The sequence below is a fragment of the Ambystoma mexicanum genome, chromosome 3q (assembly GCF_040938575.1).
Source record: "Ambystoma mexicanum isolate Mex_15411 chromosome 3q, UKY_AmexF1_1, whole genome shotgun sequence".
NCBI classification, from domain to species: Eukaryota; Metazoa; Chordata; class Amphibia; order Caudata; family Ambystomatidae; genus Ambystoma; species Ambystoma mexicanum.
The window spans coordinates 45,057,195-45,077,840 of NC_090926.1; the positions used below are offsets into that span (position 1 = coordinate 45,057,195).

The 20,646-nt window shown below is 45.8% G+C and overlaps 1 protein-coding gene across 2 annotated transcripts in view; it reads right to left on the minus strand.

Annotated features, from left to right (window-relative positions):
• ELFN2 (extracellular leucine rich repeat and fibronectin type III domain containing 2) overlaps window positions 1-20,646 on the minus strand; it is a 653,542-nt gene that overhangs the window by 380,437 nt on the left and 252,459 nt on the right. The window lies entirely within an intron of this gene.

Below are 20,646 nucleotides of genomic sequence, written 5' to 3' on the forward strand. Positions count from 1 at the left end.
AGACGAGGAGAACACACCACTCCAGGGGGAACAGAAGACTCAAAAGAAGAGCCAGACAAGGAGAACACACCACTCCAGGGGGAGCAGAAAACTCCAAAGAAGAGCGAGACAGAGAGAACACACCAGTCCAGGAGGAACAGAAAACTCAAAAGAAGAGCAAGACGGAGAGAAAACATCAGTCCAGGGGGAACAGAAAACTCAAAAGAAGAGACAAACGAGGAGAACACACCACTCCAGGGGGAACAGAGCACTCAAAAAAAGAGCAAGACAGAGAGAACACACCAGTCGAAGGGGGAACAGAAAACTCAAAAGAAGAGGACGACGAGAGAACACAACAGTCCCGGGAGAACAGAAAACTCAAAAGAAGAGCAAGACAGGGAGAACACACCAGTGCACGGAGAACAGAAAACTCAAAAGAAGAGCCAGACGAAGAGAACTCACCAGTCCAGAAGGAAGAGAAAACTCAAAAGAAGAGCCAGACGAGGAGAACACACCAGTCCAGGGGGAAAGGAAAACTCAAAAGAAGAGCAAGACGAGGTTAACACACTAGTCCAAGCAGAACAGAAAACTCAAAAGAAGAGCAAGACAAGGAGAACACACCAGTCCATAGTGAACAGAAAACTCAAAGGAAGAGCCAAGCGAGGAGAACACACCAGTCCAGGGGGAACAGGAAACTCAAAAGAAGAACAAGACGAGGAGAACACACCAGTCCAGGGGGGACAGAAAACTCAAAACAAGACCAAGATGAGGAGAACACACCAGTCTGGGGGGTACAGAAAACTCAAAAGAAGAGGATCCCAAGGATAACACACCAGTCCAGGGGGAGAAGAAAACTCAAAAGCAGAGCATGATGAGGGGGACCTATCAGTCCAGGGGGAAGAGAAAACTCAAATGTTGAGCAAGTCGAGGAGAACACACCTGTCCAGGGGGAACAAAAAACTCAAATGAAGAGCAAGATAAGGAGAACACACCAGTCCCTGGGGTACAGAAAACTCAAAAGTAGACAAAGTCGAGGAGAACACACTAGTCCAGGGGGAACAGAAAACTCAAAAGAGGAGCCAGACAAGGAGAACACACCAGTCCATAGAGAACAGAAAATTCAAAGGAAGAGCCAAGCGAGGAGAACACACCAGTCCAGGGGGGACAGAAAACTCAAAACAAGACCAAGATGAGGAGAACACACCAGTCTGGGGGGTACAGAAAACTCAAAAGAAGAGGATCCCAAGGATAACACACCAGTCCAGGGGGAACAGAAAACCCAAAAGCAGAGCATGATGAGGGGGACCTATCAGTCCAGGGGGAAGAGAAAACTCAAAAGTTGAGCAAGTCGAGGAGAACACACCTGTCCAGGGGGAACAAAAAACTCAAATGAAGAGCAAGATAAGGAGAACACACCAGTCCCTGGGGTACAGAAAACTCAAAAGTAGACAAAGAGGAGGAGAACACACTAGTCCAGGGGGAACAGAAAACTCAAAAGAGGAACCAGACAAGGAGAACACATCAGTCCGGGGGGTACAGAAAACTCAAAAGAAGAGCATGATGATGGGAACCCACCAGTCCAGGGTGAACAGAAAACTCAAAAGAAGAGCCAGACGAGGAGAACACATCAATCCTGGGGGAAAAGAAAACTCCAAAGAAGAATGAGACAGAGAGAACACATCAGTCCAGGGAAGACAGAAAACTCAAAAGAAGAGCCAAACGAGGAGAACACACCACTCCAGGGGGAACAAAGCACTCAAAAGAAGAGCAAGACGGAGAGAACACACCAGTCCAAGCGGGAACAGAAAACTCAAAAGAAGAGCCAGACGAGGAGAACACACCAGTCCAGGGGGAAAATAAAACTCAAAAGAAGAGTCAGGCGAGGAGAACACACCAGTCCAGGGGAAACAGAAGACTCCAAAGAAGAGTGAGACAGAGAGAACACACCAGTCCAGGGGGAACAAAAAACTCAAATGAAGAGCAAGATAAGGAGAACACACCAATCCTGGGGGGGTACAGAAAACTCAAAAGAAGAGCATGATGAGGGGAACCCACCAGTCCAGGAGGAACAGAAAACTCAAAAGAAGGGCCAGATGAGGAGAACACACCACTCCAGGGGGAACATAAAACTCCAAAGAAGATTGAGACAGAGAGAACACAACAGTTCAGGAGGAACAGAAACCTCAAAAGAAGAGCCAGATGAAGAGAACACATCAGTCCAGGGGGGACAAAAAACTCACAAGAAGAGCCAAACTAGGAGAACACACCAGTCCAGGGGGGGAAGGAAAACTCAAAAGAAGAGCAAGACGAGGGGAACACACTAGTCCAGGGAGAACAGAAAACGTAAAAGAAGAGCCAAACGAGGAGAACACACCACTCCAGGGGGAACAAAGCACTCAAAAGAAGAGCAAGACGGAGAGAACCCACCAGTCCAAGGGGGAACAGAAAACTCAAAAGAAGAGCCAGACGAGGAGAACACACCAGTCCAGGGGGAAAATAAAACTCAAAAGAAGAGTCAGGGAGGAGAACACACCAGTCCAGTGGAAACAGAAGACTCCAAGGAAGAGTGAGACAGAGAGAACACACCAGTCCAGGGGGAACAAAAAACTCAAATGAAGAGCAAGATAAGGAGAACACACCAATCCCGGGGAGGTAAAGAAAACTCAAAAGAAGAGCATGATGAGGGGAACCCACCAGTCCAGGGGGAACAGAAAACTCAAAAGAAGAGCCAGATGAGGAGAACACACCACTCCAGGGGGAACAGAAAACTTCAAAGAAGATTGAGACAGAGAGAACACAACAGCCCAGGAGGAACAGAAAACTCAAAAGAAGAGCCATATGAAGAGAACACATCAGTCCAGGGGAGACAAAAAACTCACAAGAAGAGCCAAACTAGGAGAACACACCAGTCCAGGGGGGAAGGAAAACTCAATAGAAGAGTAAGATGAGGGGAACACACTTGTCCAGGGAGAACAGAAAACTCAAAAGAAGAGCAAGACGAGGGGAACACACCAGTCCAGGGAGAACAGAAAACTCAAAAGAAGAGCAAGACAAGGAGAACACACCAGTCCATGGAGAACAGAAAACTCAAAGGAAGAGCCAGGCGAGGAGAACACACCAATCCAGGGGGAACAGAAAACACAAAAGAAGAGCAAGACGAGGAGAACACACCAGTCCGGGGGTACATAAAACTGAAAAGAAGAGCATCCCAAAGAGAACACACCAGTCCAGGGGGAACAAAAAGCTCAAATGAAGAGCAAGATAAGGAGAACACACCAGTCCGGGGGGTACAGAAAACTCAAAAGTAGAGGAAGATGAGGCGAAAACACCAGTCCAGGGGGAACAGACAACTCAATAGAAGAGCAAGACGAGTGTAAACACCATTCTAGGGAGAACAGAAAACTCAGAAGAAGAGCATGACGAGCAAAACGAACTAGTCCAGGGGGAACAGAAAACTCAAAAGAAGAGCAGGATGAGGAGAACACACCAGTCCAAGGGGAACAGAAAACTCAAAAGAAGAGCAGGACTGGGAGAACACGCCAGTCCGGGGAGGAACAGAAAACTCAAAAGCAGAGCAAGACGAGTATAACACACCAGCCCAAACAGAACAGAACACTCAAAAGAAGAGAACAACGAGGAGAAAACACCAATCCAGGGGGATCAAAAAACTCAAATGAAGAGTATCCCAAAGAGAACACCCCAGTCCAGGGGGAACAGAAAACTCAAAACAAGAGCATCCCAAGGAGAACACACCAGTCCAGGGGGAAAAGAAAACTCAAAAGAAGAGCATCCCAAGGAGAACACACCATTCCAGGGGGAACATAAAACTCAAAAGTAGAGCAAGATGAGGAGAACACACCAGTCCAGGGGGAACAGGAAACTCAAAAGAAGAACAAGACGAGGAGAACACACCAGTCCAGGGGGGACAGAAAACTCAAAACAAGACCAAGTTGAGGAGAACACACCAGTCTGGGGGGTACAGAAAACTCAAAAGAAGAGGATCCCAAGGATAACACACCAGTCCAGGGGGAACAGAAAACCCAAAAGCAGAGCATGATGAGGGGGACCTATCAGTCCAGGGGGAAGAGAAAACTCAAAAGTTGAGCAAGTCGAGGAGAACACACCTGTCCAGGGGGAACAAAAAACTCAAATGAAGAGCAAGATAAGGAGAACACACCAGTCCCTGGGGTACAGAAAACTCAAAAGTAGACAAAGACGAGGAGAACACACAAGTCCAGGGGGAACAGAAAACTCAAAAGAGGAACCAGACAAGGAGAACACATCAGTCCGGGGGGTACAGAAAACTCAAAAGAAGAGCATGATGATGGGAACCCACCAGTCCAGGGTGAACAGAAAACGCAAAAGAAGAGCCAGACGAGGAGAACACATCAATCCTGGGGGAAAAGAAAACTCCAAAGAAGAATGAGACAGAGAGAACACATCAGTCCAGGGAGGACAGAAAACTCAAAAGAAGAGCCAAAAGAGGAGAACACAACACTCCAGGGGGAACAAAGCACTCAAAAGAAGAGCAAGACGGAGAGAACACACCAGTCCAAGCGGGAACAGAAAACTCAAAAGAAGAGCCAGACGAGGAGAACACACCAGTCCAGGGGGAAAATAAAACTCAAAAGAAGAGTCAGGCGAGGAGAACACACCAGTCCAGGGGAAACAGAAGACTCCAAAGAAGAGTGAGACAGAGAGAACACACCAGTCCAGGGGGAACAAAAAACTCAAATGAAGAGCAAGATAAGGAGAACACACCAATCCTGGGGGGGTACAGAAAACTCAAAAGAAGAGCATGATGAGGGGAACCCACCAGTCCAGGGAGAACAGAAAACTCAAATGAAGGGCCAGATGAGGAGAACACACCACTCCAGGGGGAACATAAAACTCCAAAGAAGATCGAGACAGAGAGAACACAACAGTTCAGGAGGAACAGAAACCTCAAAAGAAGAGCCAGATGAAGAGAACACATCAGTCCAGGGGGGACAAAAAACTCACAAGAAGAGCCAAACTAGGAGAACACACCAGTCCAGGGGGGGAAGGAAAACTCAAAAGAAGAGCAAGACGAGGGGAACACACTAGTCCAGGGAGAACAGAAAACGCAAAAGAAGAGCCAAACGAGGAGAACACACCACTCCAGGGGGAACAAAGCACTCAAAAGAAGAGCAAGATGGAGAGAACACACCAGTCCAAGGGGGAACAGAAAACTCAAAAGAAAAGCCAGACGAGGAGAACACACCAGTCCAGGGAGAAAATAATACTCAGAAAATAAAACTCAAAAGAAGAGTCAGGGAGGAGAACACACCAGTCCAGGGGAAACAGAAGACTCCAAGGAGGAGTGAGACAGAGAGAACACACCAGTCCAGGGGGAACAAAAAACTCAAATGAAGAGCAAGATAAGGAGAACACACCAATCCCGGGGAGGTACAGAAAACTCAAAAGAAGAGCATGATGAGGGGAACCCACCAGTCCAGGGGGAACAGAAAACTCAAAAGAAGAGCCAGATGAGGAGAACACACCACTTCAGGGGGAACAGAAAACTTCAAAGAAGATCGAGACAGAGAGAACACAACAGCCCAGGAGGAACAGAAATCTCAAAAGAAGAGCCATATGAACAGAACACATCAGTCCAGGGGAGACAAAAAACTCACAAGAAGAGCCAAACTAGGAGAACACACCAGTCCAGGGGGGAAGGAAAACTCAAAAGAAGAGTAAGATGAGGGGAACACACTAGTCCAGGGAGAACAGAAAACTCAAAGGAAGAGCCAGGCGAGGAGAACACACCAATCCAGGGGGAACAGAAAACACAAAAGAATAGCAAGACGAGGAGAACACACCAGTCCGGGGGTACATAAAACTCAAAAGAAGAGCATCCCAAAGAGAACACACCAGTCCAGGGGGAACAAAAAACTCAAATGAAGAGCAAGATAAGGAGAACACACCAGTCCGGGGGGTACAGAAAACTCAAAAGTAGAGGAAGACGAGGCGAAAACACCAGTCCAGGGGGAACAGACAACTCAATAGAAGAGCAAGACGAGTGTAAATACCATTCTAGGGAGAACAGAAAACTCAGAAGAAGAGCATGACGAGCAAAACGAACTAGTCCAGGCGGAACAGAAAACTCAAAAGAAGAGCAGGATGAGGAGAACACACCAGTCCAAGGGGAACAGAAAACTCAAAAGAAGAGAACAACGAGGAGAACACACCAATCCAGGGGGAACAGACAACTCAATAGAAGAGCAAGACGAGTGTAAATACCATTCTAGGGAGAACAGAAAACTCAGAAGAAGAGCATGACGAGCAAAACGAACTAGTCCAGGGGGAACAGAAAACTCAAAAGAAGAGCAGGATGAGGAGAACACACCAGTCCAAGGGGAACAGAAAACTCAAAAGAAGAGAACAACGAGGAGAACACACCAATCAAGGGGGAACAGACAACTCAATAGAAGAGCAAGACGAGTGTAAATACCATTCTAGGGAGAACAGAAAACTCAGAAGAAGAGCATGACGAGCAAAACGAACTAGTCCAGGGGGAACAGAAAACTCAAAAGAAGAGCAGGATGAGGAGAACACACCAGTCCAAGGGGAACAGAAAACTCAAAAGAAGAGAACAACGAGGAGAACACACCAATCCAGGGGGAACAGACAACTCAATAGAAGAGCAAGACGAGTGTAAATACCATTCTAGGGAGAACAGAAAACTCAGAAGAAGAGCATGTCGAGCAAAACGAACTAGTCCAGGGGGAACAGAACACTCAAAAGAAGAGAACAACGAGGAGAACACACCAATCCAGGGGGATCAAAACACTCAAATGAAGAGTATCCCAAAGAGAACACCCCAGTCCAGGGGGAACAGAAAACTCAAAACAAGAGCATCCCAAGGAGAACACACCAGTCCAGGGGTAAAAGAAAACTCAAAAGAAGAGCATCCCAAGGAGAACACACCATTCCAGGGGGAACAGAAAACTCAAAAGTGGAGCAAGATGAGGAAAACACACCAGTCCAGGGGGGACAAAAACTCAAAAGTAGAGAAAGAGGAGAACACACCAGTCCAGGGGGAACAGACAACTCAAGAGAAGAGCAAGACGAGTATAACACACCATTCCGGGGAGAACAGAAAAATCAAAAGAAGAGCATGACGAGCAGAATGCACCTTTCCAGGGGGAACAGAAAACTCAAAAGAAGAGCAAGACGGGGAGAACACAACAGTCCAGGGGGAACAGAAAACTCAAAAGCAGAGCAAGACAAGTGCAACACACCAGCCCACAGAGAACAGTACACTCAAAAGAAGAGAAAAGCGAGGAGAACACAACAATCCAGGGGGAACAAAAAACTCAAAAGAAGAGCAAGACGGGGAGAACACACCAGTTCAGGGGGAACAGAAAACTCAAACGAAGTGCAAGACGAGGAGAGGACACCCGTCCAAGGGGGACAGAAAACTCAAAAGAAGAGCACGATGAGGGGAACACACCAGTCCAGGGAAAACAGGAAACTCAAAAGAAGAGCAAGCCGAGGAGAACACACCAGTCCAGGGGGACAGAAAACTCAACATTAGAGCAAGACAAGGACAGAGGGGAATGGAAGGGTTAGCATCAAGACTAAGCAAAAGTTCAAAACAGAAACAAGTGGAAAACTAGGATGAGATGGAGAATGATTGTGGTGAGGCTCATACCATTGAGAAAATGGACACTAATGGCCAGTAAGAGCAGAGCAGAGGCAAGATGGTGTCGAACACTCCTTTATGAGTAGAAACATGCACTCGAGAGCAGGTTCAGAAAAAAATAACAATTCCCAAAAAATGTCCCCTAAGGAAGGGAAAACAAAGTCAATTTTCCCCTTCCATGGCGGCCATTGAAAATGAATTTGAAAAAGTAAAGAAACAAAATGGCTATTGATTTTGATATTGATATTTTATTTCTACCGCGCTCGTACACAAGTATTTCAGAGCGCAACAAGGCAAGAGAGGGGAACAGGGGAGAACAAAACAGCGATCTTACTAGGCCCAGTGAAATTGAGAACACGCAAGTGCATGGGAGAGGGGGAGGAGAAAAATACATGGATGGGGGAGAAGTGGAAAGTGCAAAGCAGAGGAGAAACCGATAAACAATAATAAATAAATAAATAAATAAATAAATAAATAAATAAATAATAAATACATACATACATACACAATAAAGGCAACAAACAGTGGTAGTGCAGCCAGCAATTTGCAAGTGCTAGGTTTAAGGCAGCAGACAGGGTAGGTCTGGCAAGTGCAAGGAGAAAAAGGCTGCCATGGATAGGGAGAAGGGACTACAAGTACGGGGTAATCCCAATCCGCACAGGCCGTAAAAGAAAGGAAGAAGGGACTACAAGTAGTCCCTTCTCCCTTTCCTTGGTGGCCATTCACAAAATAGGGAAAAATGTAAATAAATTAAAGGCTGCCATAGAAAGGAGAGAAGGGATTACGTGTAGTCCCTTCTTCTTTTCCATGATGGCCTGTCGCGGATTCGGATTACCCCGTTCCGAGCCTCCTCACTGGCTGAGTGGCTACCATCCCTTCACCCCCCACCGTGGACAGAAGGGAAGGAACGTTGTAGTTGAAATGGGCCAATGCTTGTCACAAGCTCATTGACCCTTGCCGGGTACTAATGGACAATAAATATTCATAGAGAAGAGACTCTTGACCGCTAGAACACAATGATCAAGCAAAACAGACCAGTAGGAGCAGAAGTAAGGCCAGGGGAGAGCGGGCTATGGACAACAGGCAAGAGAACACACGAGGAAGAGCAGTACGTACCAAGGGAGGAGAACAAATGCAACAAGAAGACAAGATTCCAGGCAGAGCTCAAGACACCATGCAAAAACCAAAGACAAAATCAAGCAGAACACACCTGGGAGAGGCAGCAAGGGCATTATGAAGAAGAGCACTCCCTAGTGAGCAGGATTTTCAACAGAGAGCTTACCAAAGGAAAGATAGTCAAGAGCATGCAAGGGAGAGCAACACCTGAGATGAATTGAAGAGAACACACCAGGGACATCAGTACATGCACATTATTCGGAGCAGGACAAGTGTGGGGGTTTAGCATGATATGGATAATAGAACATACCAGTGAAAAGAAGAAAGGGCAGAATGGGGAAGAACAATGTACTTGTGACAAATCAACTTCCGGGCACCAGTGGTCCAGTGATGAATATCAGTTTCTAAACCATCAATCAGCCCCACATCTCTATTACACCAGAAAGGATCTAAATACATTGGAAACACAAGCAAATTATAAATCTCCTTGTTCAATTTGGGTAACGTGGACAGAACGGCAGGCTTATCTCTGAAAAGTCGTTGATCATTGATAAGTTGCAACACAGCATAATTAAAATTGTTACCAGATGATAAAAAGGACTATCCAATCAAGGTTGTATACAAATATCGACATTATTATTATCACAACAGACAGTTCTAGCATACTACAAAATACGTTCCACCCTGTAAAGGTATGCAAAGGACAGACAGTTTCAAGGAAGGAAAAGGGATGCACTCTGGATACCTACAAGAGGGTAGTCGGTATAGTAAATAATCACTATCATTTAAGGATACTTGGTTTCAGCACAAAGGGAGCAATGGGCTGTAAAATTTCACTGGGGTCCTTTGGAGAAGGACCAGGTGGACAGAACCACAATGTACCTTGTGCTTGTAGGAGTTTTTGGGGCTGGACAGGGTTGAGTCGGTTTCAGGGTGCTTGACAGCTTCTGCAACAAAGTTCAAGATGGGAGAAAGCTGCGTGTACCAGGTTGCAGGCAGATCGGCAAGCAAGGCTGTATGGACGGCTGCAGGCTGGCCTACACTGCGGCACAGGGTCAGGAATCGTCTCAGTGCTGGTAAGCAGTTCGGAAGCACTGGTCAAGGCGTCTCGGAGGGCTTTAGCTACTGCAGCCTAAAAACTGTCAGCGGTGGAGTCAGTTGCAGCTCGAGGGGCTCAACAGGCTTGAAAATGTCCATTAAGGCAGATGTCGGTAGATGCTTGTCAATGCACTCCTCCTAGCTTCTTCACTGGGCTTGTTTCATCCTTTAAGGTGGATGGCCCAAAGCTAAGGACAGTTTTGCAGGCAGCCCCTTTGTCCTTGGTTTGATTCAGAGTCTCTCTGGCACTTCCCACCTAGGAAGCTTGCTATAGAGCTTAGAAGGGCACACTGTTTTCTTACTGCATACTGGTTCTGGAGCTGCTGGAGGGTCATCTGCATTCAGTATCTCCCTCTGTTCCCTGGCAGATGTTTAGGGGAAGGATCTTGCTTTCCTCTTGGATGTCCAGGCCTTCCTTTACTAGCAGAAGATGTAAGGCAGCTGTACCTTCAGCCAGGGCCCAAAGTTGAGTTCTTCTTGTTGCTCCTTTTGAAGTCTTCAGACGATCTGCCAAAAAGAGGGGCTCAACCCTCTTTTAAAGCCAAATTGACCACACGGATTGTAAGATAAGCCTACCTCAATTAACAAATCCTGAGTCCCCACCAACAATCTCCTGTATACATGAGGTCATAACCAGAGTGCTTTGCAACATAGAATTTAAAGGGGTGAAAACATGTAACACTAAGTCCCACCCATCCTACTGTCTGTTGTGGATCAAAGGGTCTCTCTGGTCAATAGAGCTCTCTGTGGTTGCTGATTAAAGTGGTGTGTCTCCCTTGACGCTGCGGCGAGACCAGACTTTCTGACACCATCAATCCACATACTCGTACCTTCTGTATGGGGTCCCCCTGCGGGAATGACTACTGTAATACACGCAGTCCCAAATATGACATTTCACTGTCAATTGATACTAAATGCGGGAGCTCACATGAGGTTGACTCAGTGCATATGAAAGGGTGCTGGCGGTTTTCTGTCTCCTTTATTAGCCTCTGCAGCCAGGGCCCATGTGGGCCTGTTTGAAGTACCTTCTATTTGTATGTTAATTATGTTAATCAATGCAAATAAAGCGGCCATGAAGAAAACATGGACGTTGACTCTATATAAATAATAAGCAAGAAGCCTTGAAGGGAGAGACCAGAATTGCAGAGCTGACAGGTGCTGGGAAAACAGCTTTGGCGAAGAACAAAGAATATCTGTTTGGCTTGGGATCAAGGATGCCGTATCAAGAAGCAACTGCAAGGTACAAGGGGAGACAAACAGGATAAGCTCCATACGCATGACAGATTTCTCTTAGATTAAGTGAAGGAGAAACCATTTGCAGGTGCCAAGTATTGAACTATTAAAGATGCAGAAACATATGCAAGACGGAGCAAACAAATCTCCAGAGAACAAAAGGAGCAATACCACCCAGCTAAATGAAAAGTCAAAACCCTCTTTTAAAGCCAAATTGACCACATGGATTGTAGGATAAGCCTATCTCAATGAACAAATCCTGAGTCCCCACCAACAATCTCCTGTATACATGAGGTCATAACCAGAGTGCTCTGCAACATAGAATTTAAAGGGGTGAAAACATGTAACACTAAGTCCCACCCATCCTACTGTCTGTTGTGGATCAAAGGGTCCCTCTGGTCAATAGAGCTCTTTGTGGTTCCTGATTAAAGTGGCGTGTCTCCCTTGACGCTGCGGCGAGACCAGACTTTCTGGCACTGTCAATCCACATACTCGTACCTTCTGTATGGGGTCCCCCTGCGGGAATGACTACTGAAATACACGCAGTCCCAAATATGACATTTCACTGTCAATTGATACTAAATGCGGGAGCTCACATGAGGTTGACTCAGTGCATATGAAAGGGTGTTGGTGGTTTTGTTTCTCCTTTATTAGCCTCTGCAGCCAGGGCCCATGTGGGCCCTGGCATAAGATGCCATGCACTGATACCATGCCTCTGGTCCAAAAGTTCCTGTGTGGTCTTAACAGACCTACAGAGCTGTGTACCATCTTGCCTCCGACACCTCTGCACGTGGAGCTGACCCAGACTCCGTGAGATGCCACCCTTGCCTTGAAAATCCAGGCTGCCTCGCAGAACATGGCACTACAAAATGCTGGTATGCTCGCTCCATAACCTTATCCAGACACTTGATAAACACGGGGAATGAAAAAACAAAGCAGGATCCCAGCAACTGTCACTCGCAAGGTAACCCTTTGCAAGAACCAAATACTGAGGACACTCAAGAGAAATTCCAACAACACACATTTTAGAAACATCTAATTCCCTATGGCCATCAATTGTTGGAGCTGATAAAAGAATACGCTCATGACCAATTGGATCAGATACCACAGGTCTCACTTGAGGCACATGATCCTGTGATGAACCCTCCACTTAGGGAACACATCAATGTTAAGCACCATGGGATTAATCACACTCAACCAAGAGCGTCCAAACTACCAACAACCCAATTTTACATTTATGGCTAGTCTGTAAGCAAATGTATGGATGCTTGAAGACTCTCAGCAACTAAAGAAAATATATGCTACAGCCTGTGAAAAAAGGAATGACTTGAAAAGAAACACCTCTGGCAAAACTTGCTGGCGACTCATATAACAAAAGGAAAATGGAGATGCCTGAATCACCAAATGAACTGAATTATTATAAGAAAACTCAACTCTAAAATTCTGGAAAGTAGCTTTTTTTCCCATTTGGCTCAGTAGTACTAGAAAAAGAATGTAGTTACGGTGCTAGTGTCGAGTTGACGATTTCCGTTTGGTCATTGATTTGAGAATGATAATAAGTAAAGACGGCTTAATCAATGACTAATACTCTGCAAAAAACTCCCAAAACACAGATATTCTGGGAGCCCCCATGAGAAATAATCTTCCTTGCCAACCTACAGAGATGGAAAAACCCAACCAGCAACACACAAGTCAACTCAACATTGAGCGAAAATGTCTGTAATGGCATAAAATGTGCCATCATAGAAATCACCATGATCATTGAACATTCTTGATAATGACTTTCAGGACAACTCCATGGGTTGGCTTCACTCCCTTTGACCAGCAGCTTTAGCATCTTGACATAGTCTAAACGCCTTCACTTGCAATTATGGGCTTTACATGAACAAGGAGGCTTGATCCTCTCCGAAAATGCAATGCATTCTTCTTTACTAAACAATCTTAAAAATAAACTGAAGATAATATTCCAGTACTAATTCTGAACGATTCCTTGAAAATACACAATTTACCATAGGTTAAAAAAAAAGAAATAGCGCAAATTAACTACCTTCTACTGCAGCAAACAGTCAAACCTGCGGGTTCTTCATCAATTGCCACTGGGTGCCTTCCAGACCAGACACTGTCTGCAACATTATCAATATAAGGAATATGCAAAGAAGAACTTGTACGGAACAAAGAGGTTTGCCTCATGGCTAATCGAAACGGTTGTTGAAATGAAATGGTTAGTATGGATTTCAAGAGGGAATCAGGTGCCTAGCAACAAAAGCCTCTGTTCATAGCACGCTTCCTTTGTAGCCAATGACTTGTTTTACAACTGAATAATCATTCCCATAGGAAGTTAAAATGCAAGATGATTAAAAGATGGAGTGTTCAGAATGATGATCATTCTGAACCTGAATCAAGACTGCTTTACTAGCTCTCTGCGTCGGTGATGCGCTGGGAACACTAGTGTTCCTGGCGCCAGAGAGGGAACAAGCAGAGCAAGGCAAGTCGGGGTTGAAAAGTGATGTGGAAAAGGGGGTGGGGGTGTTTGGAAGGTGAAGGGGACAGGGCTCACTACCTGTGATCCAGCGGAGGAAGATTTTTTTTATTAAGCGCCCTATATATTAAAATAAAGTTACTTATTTATAGTTAATATCCTCTAATGTTAATGTCGTAATTAGATTGCTGGAGGTCAAGGATGATCAGTGGAGATAAGCCGACGTGGCTAACGGCGACAACAAGAATACTTCAATACGTGATGATTCAACTCGAAAATTCTCCTTAACAATTGAATAACGAAGGGAATCTGCAGAAAGTCATGAACATTGTTCAGGCTGTCAGGCCATTCTACACTATATGCGTAGACTTGTGTTAAAAAGGAGAATTGATAAAAGGGCCGAGGGTACCTGAAAACCTCAGTTTACTACAAGACAATTTATTGGAAAACTACTCGAAGCCAAAGACAACTTTTTGGTAAAAATCATTCATTTGATTACAACAATAAAAAATAAAAAAAATGCCGTAATTGATTTGGGGAGAGTCGAAGGACATGCAAGTATGAGTGGACGGGGTTGTGCTAGGAACGGTAGCTTTTTACAGTGTGCGGCACTTATAGAATGCTTTCATGTGCTGGGTGGTGACGCCGACAAACTTTGCGAATAAAATCTCTTGCAAATTGCCAGCGTATTGCAGACTAAACGCACCCTTGGTAAGCAATCTGCGGCAATTGTCAGCGTTCAAAGATAAACAGCAATTGCTTGCTGGGCTGTAGAAAACAGTCTATTATTTGTCACGAAGAAAGAAGGTTAACTTGTCTCTCTTAGGCCTAGTTCTGATGGATTTCTCCTCTCACACATTAAGAAGTGACCAGAGTAAAAGATGTATTTCACGGGGGGGGGGGGGGGGGGGGCATTTTGTCTCCTTTGTCTGAGGATTTACTTGAGCGGTTGAAAATGTGTCTCTCTCTTTTGCGGTTTGTTGTATTTCTACCTTTCACTCAAAGTGCCCTTCATTTTGTCCTCCCCTTTAACACTTTGCCCCATTCACCCCTTTTCTACCCGATCTGGTCTACTGAAAGAAAATTTAAAAAAAAACACCTGTGGGTATTTATTGTAGTCATGACATGCACTACTATGCACTTTTGTGAGCCCCATAAGTGTTATCGTGAAATATGGTTGGGTAGGTGGTTTGGTATCACACTTTGTGCAGTCCCACACCTGCAACATAATGTTGTTACAATGTATCTAGGCTAAGTGTTAGCCCTTGCTAAAGAGTAATTATTTATATGTAGAATGTACTTATATGAATGGCCTCTTCGGCTTCTCTAAACATGTCTATTTGTGCCATTTCTTACTTGTTGGTTGTTAAATTGGCTCCGCTCCACATTATAGTTAGCTGGTGATGATTACGACCCTGATGAAGGTCTGAAAAAACCAAGAAGAGACCGAAACTGCTGACTGTTGCTGGTTTGTATGACTATATAAAGTATTACTGAAAACTGATTGTATTAAACATCTCCATTTGACATTCTATCTCCAAATGCACATGTTTCGTTTTGTTTCATTTTAGTGTTCCACCCACCAAAACACGAGAGGGTGAGGAAAGGGGTTTAAGAAGATGCATAGCTGGCTGTCATGGCAACTCTGTGCCATGAATTAGGTGAGTCACTAAACGTTATTTCTTGTTACATTCCACCATATAATCCAATGAAGGAGTGTAGAGGTATGTCTCCCAAACAGGTGCTCCGAGAAATGAAGCTATGCCTGGGCTTTCATGAGAGGAGGGGCCAGGTACAGTGATCTCAGTTGCTTCTTCAGTCTGTGGACCTGCTGCAGCCCTGGTACAGGCATGGCAGGTTCCACCTGTCTCCCAAAACAGTAACAATCACATGGGACCTCATTACGACCCCGGCGCTAAACCATGGTGCTATTAGCACCATGGTCCATGCCGGGGTCCGCCATGGTGAATGGCGGAATTACCGCCCCATTCCAAGGTTGGCGAGGCGGTAATTCCCCATTCACCATGGGCCCTTTCCCATTCCCATTTTTGCCCCATAGGGCTCAATAGGAATGGGGAAGGCGCTAAGTACGGTGCCGCAAATTGCGGCACCGTACTTAGCACCAAGGTCCCTTTGCGGCACCCTACTTTAACGCCTCCTAAAAGCAGGCGTTAAGGTCGGGTCCCGCAAAGGGAACTCGTAATGAGGCGTTAAGGGTTTAACGTCGCCCGACACCTTTTACGGCGTCGTTAAACCCTTAACGCCAGGGTCGTAATGAGGCCCATGGTCTGTCCTGCTTTTTTTTCAGGGTCCACTGACTCCCTCCACTTAGCAGCATGGCAGCAGCCCCAACAAAACCACAGACTTCTCAGTTTATCTAATGCTTTTCACCCAGCAACATCTCAAACCCATATCCCTCCTCCTCTCGCACCCATGCGCCAGGCATGCTGCAGCAGGGTAGGGCGCCAGCAAAAACACAAGGCCTGCTCTGCCAATGTTTGGTATTGTCTCCCTGTCAACCCTCTCCCCATGTCGTCTGCAGTGTCCCATGCCCCTAACCACAAAACCTTACTACACTCCACTGGCACCCACTGCACAGTACCCACTTCCCCTTACACTCACACTCTGCCCTCTCCACTCTATCATACTGTAGTGTCCTATCACCACCCCACTCTCCTCCTAACCCAAAGCCACTCTACTCCATCTACTTTACCTTCATCCCATACTTCCCCTCACCCTGCTCCTCTGCCCCACTCCAATGTTCTACCCCACCTCACCCCACTCTCCCCAAACTCAAACCACTCTACCTAAGCACAGCTATCTACCTTATCCCGCTAGCCAACACCACTCCACCACCATACCCCCAACAACTTCAACCCACCCCACTCTACCCCACTTCACCACTCTGCCCCACCTCATCACCCACTAATCTACCTCCTCTGCCCCCACCCAACTCTCCCCGTCTTTCTCACCCTACCCCAACACTCTACTCCACCTCTCCCCACGGTTCCCTCATCCGCTCTATCGCCACTTCACTAATCTACCTCAACCCACAACTCCACAAAGCGCACCATACGATCAGGTGATACCAATGGAAGGTACATGCTTTGCCAGTGAACATATCACATAACATAACACAGCATGACATGCAGTGCAGGTGCACCCGTAACATACTAGGGGTGAGAGAAATATTCCTCCGCAATGCAAAAAGGGCAGAATCCTCACTAGAATCTGCCTGCACCCATTCTGTGAAATCAGCAATAAGGCTCCACCGCCACTGAAATGTTGCCCGGTTCTGTGTGGTTTTGCATGGAGCGTGGTTTTGTGTTCCCATGTTAGTTTCATGCAGTGTGATGTGAAACTTCACACAGATCTTTTGTTTGGGTTATGTGCTAGTTTTGTGCAAGGCCACAAGAAACATTGCATGGTTTTTCGATTTGTGTTAGGCTTGAGTAGCAACACGAGAACGTTTGTGCAGCTCTTTTTTCAATCCGTACCAGGTTTGCGACATGAGAAACTTCATGCAAGTCTTTTTTTGATCCGTATTAGTTTTGTGGAGCGGCACGAGAAACTATGTGTGTGGGTCTTTTTTGATCAGTGGTAGTTTCATGCAGCAGCATGAGAAACGTTGCACAGTTTTCTATGATCTGTGCTAGTTTCACACAGTGACACAAGAACTTTACGTGGACTTATTTTGGATATGTACTAGGTTTGCGTTGTGGCACGAGAAACATTGCATGTCTTTTTCAAACCATGCTGGGTGCGCACAGCGGCACGAGAAATTTTGCACAGCTTTTTGTTTGATTTGTGCTAGGTTATCGCAGCGGCACGTGAATGTTCATGCTGCTCTTTTTGATCCATGCTAGACTCGCACAGCAGCACGAGAAAAGTTGCACGGCTCGTTTGGGTTTGGAAGATGGCACAAGAAACTTTGCACTGCTCTTTTCAATATGCAGGGGTGACAAAACGACAGATCGAGGCAAAGCAGAACTCTTACAGATTTCACTTCTACGGCAAGCGGAATAGACTTTTTCAATTTCACCCAACCCTATCAGTTACAACTGCCAGGTTCAGTATTTCTCTCTCTGTTTTCTGCTCCTCTCTTCCCTTCATCCCCCCATGGACAGCAGTGGCTTAATCTAGGAGGCAAAGTGGCAGCATTCTGTAACCCGCATCCCTTACACAAGTCAAGTGCCCCCACAAGCAACCACAGCCACATATGGGCACATCTACTGTCCAATTCTGCTTCTATAGTGAAGGCGACTTTGGAGCCAAGGACTGGTCTACCTTGCCCAGGAGAGTGGCAAAAGCTGTGCCCTTAGCACCCTGGTGATGGTGATGCTGCCCTTCTCCTGAAAGAATCCCCATCTGGCTAGTGATTGGAAAGGGGTTCAACTACGAGTGCCGCTGCTCCCCTCCCTCTGACTCGCATGAGCTCTGGGTTGTACAGGTAGAGGCATCCATTGAGCCAGAGAGCTGGTGGCCTTTTGTAGACATTGTTTGGGAGGAGGTGAGAACTGTGTGCCTGGAACCTCTCGGTGCAAGTCCTCTTTTCATTGCTTTCTAGCTAACTATCAAGGTTTGTTTAGTTATTCTATGCCCACCCTAGTGGTCCTCCAAACTCAGACTCTCTTGCTCTTCTCTTTTCCACTCTCTTCTCCCTCCTAACCCCCCGCATTATTGGATAGTGCTTTAAAGAGGCCTCAGTTCATTATTAACAGTTACATAATAAGCATCGATACATAAATGAATGCACACATGGAGCCCAAATTCATTCATCAGAGACGTTGGAGATGGCCTTTCTGTCATACAGAGACTTTACACCACCCTGGTGTTCCACTCAGGACTGAGAAACAAAACCTGATACAAGCTGGGCATCGCATTGAAAAGTGTGGTGGTGACGCCCATTGTTTCTTCACGTAGAGAGTATATAAACCAACTATAACACCACGTAAAGACCACTTGCCCCACCCACTGAGTTAATAGTAATTTTCCAATTCTAATGTGATATCTCGCAAAAATAGACACACTAGTCAATTTTCAGTACACACAATCTTTACTGATCACCATCAGGTGTTTTGGCCATGAAACAAAGGTGTTCATCGGGGCGTTTATTCTAATTGATCAGTTGGAATTAGAATATTCCTGGATTCTTTTGGACTTCTTGATATAGTATTTGATAAGCAAATATTCCCTCCTAACTTGTCTAGTTACTATAGCGGGAATACATACATTCAAATTGTTCTCAGTTTTAGTTTATAAATTGCTCCATCAAATCCTCTAGGTATAATTCCTTTTCAAATGTTTCCTAATGACTTTATGCCAAAACATGCATTTGATATGTTCTTTACTTGAATATTTATGTTGCACAATCTATTCTACAAGTTGTGTTCCCAGATCATCAATTTATGAAGACAGCTTAGTTGGACCCTTCTGCCTCTTTAGGACACGTTTGAGGCGTGTGTTCAATTTTAGTGACTTTGGGCTTCTAGTCACATCCTTATGACCAATGCCAGACAAGCTCACTGCAATCAAATTAGAGCAGTTAGAAGAGTGAGGCCATTGTTCACATAATATATGGTGGATAGGTCAATGGAGTGTTAGCCCTTATACCAGTTTGGCATGAACCAAATATGTCCCTAATCTGGGTGAGAAAATCCTATATTGGCACACATATGGGTGGGGATCCCTGGCATTTCCACATGTGGGGGCGTGATGCACATTCAGTAGTGCTGGTAGTAGTGCTGGTAGTAGTGCTGGTAGTAGTGGTGGTAGTAGTGCTGGTAGTAGTGCTGGTAGTAGTGGTGGTAGTAGTGCTGGTAGTAGTTCTGGTAGTAGTGCTGGTAGTAGTGCACTGTCCCTATTAAGACACTCCCAAGCCTGAAAATTACATGTTGTCAAAAACTGTTTTGGGTTGATAGAAATCGCTTTATAATCGCCTGTCACTTAAATAGATCAGTGCTCCCAATCGGGGTGATATAAAGAAGTTACTCTCACAACCGAGTGTGAAAAAACTGTTCCCATACAAAGGGCGTTCTGTAAAACTGCTTAGCCTGCTCTCAAACACGTTCCCAAGTTAGAACTGCCAATTTAACTATGTTATGAGATAGATCTGTATGTAAACACGGATAAAGCGGTTTATATCAAAGTGGGTGCAATAGATCAGCTCTAAAACCGAAATTACGCTGTGTATTTTACACTGCTCGGTGGGATTGGTCTCTTTTCAAGCAGGGATAACTCTGTCAATATCCCACTGGGTGAGATAGATCTGCTCTCAAGTAAGGATAAACTTTATATCAGACTGAGTGAGATAGATTTTCTCTGAAGGAAGGTGGTACAACAGACAGGAATGGAGCTTGGCTGCAAGACAGCAGATATGTTTTCTCACACAATACGGATATACACACGTTGATATCACACGGCGATGAGCTAAATCCATTCTCACTCGCATAGAGTAAAGCACACGACTCTCAATAGAATACTCGGCTGAGGAATAGCTGTTCTTAGACACGGGTCTTGTGTAAATCGGTCAATATTTCCCTTAACTGGCATGAATGCGATCTCCCGCAAACCTGCTCCTCTCCCGCTTGCAAGACATGGAATTTTTGGCATTTACAAAACTCGTGCACATATCACATTTCGTTGGGGTACAATCTGCTCTATGTATGTCGTCGGTAGGGGCCCGCATGGGGACACACACACAGGCACACCCAAATAGCGCCCAGACGCCCAGCTGTTGCGTACAAGAGATAGCGCTTCGGGAAGGTCTGCACCCCCAAACTTAACGGAGTACATGAGGTGAGGCACAGCCTCCGCCCGGGGGCGAGAGGTGGGACGAGAGGACACCGTCTACAAAAGTACATCACCCATGACAGCATGAAGAGCACTAGGAGGACCAGCCCCCTGCAGCACCCCACATTTAGGACGACGGGTTGCAGGAAAGGGCTATGCCCAGGTCCATTTGTACTACCTCAGCCGCACCCTTGCCACCCAGTACTTCAGTTTAACAACCGGCTCCCAAAGCGACGTCGTTGCAGTCTACCAGCAGATCAGCACCAGGGACAGCGCCAGTGCA